We start from the raw sequence: 413 nt of genomic DNA, 5'->3' as shown, positions 1-413 counted from the left end.
CGCGTCCTCCAGCCTCCTGCCTCCTGAGGTCCCCTTTTGGAGGACGACCGAGGCCCAGGCCGCCGCTTTGTGGCGGAAGAGGATGTAAAATCCAGAACCGAAGCCAAAGCCGATGATCAAGAGGAGGACGACGAACCACCGGACTTCCCCTACGGTTTGAATGACCATCTGCACCAGGGTGCCCGTGGCCCGGAAGCCTTTCAGGTAGTAGAGGCTCTTCCACCACAAGAGTAAGGCGACCAATGCCAAGAAATAACTGACCAAGTGGTGGGGGGCAACGAGGACGGTGTAGAGGTAGAGGGGGAAGGCCAAGGCGTTCATCCAGGACCACACATTCGCGCCCCAAGCGCGAAACCCGCCGCCCGACCAGAGACAGCGAGAAAAATGGGTGAGTTCGAGCTTGAAGATGCGGG

Source organism: Nannochloropsis gaditana, assembly GCF_000240725.1.
Source record: "Nannochloropsis gaditana CCMP526 unplaced genomic scaffold scaffold187, whole genome shotgun sequence".
Lineage (NCBI taxonomy): Eukaryota > Eustigmatophyceae > Eustigmatales > Monodopsidaceae > Microchloropsis > Microchloropsis gaditana.
Note: the sequence above shows the minus strand (reverse complement) of the source record.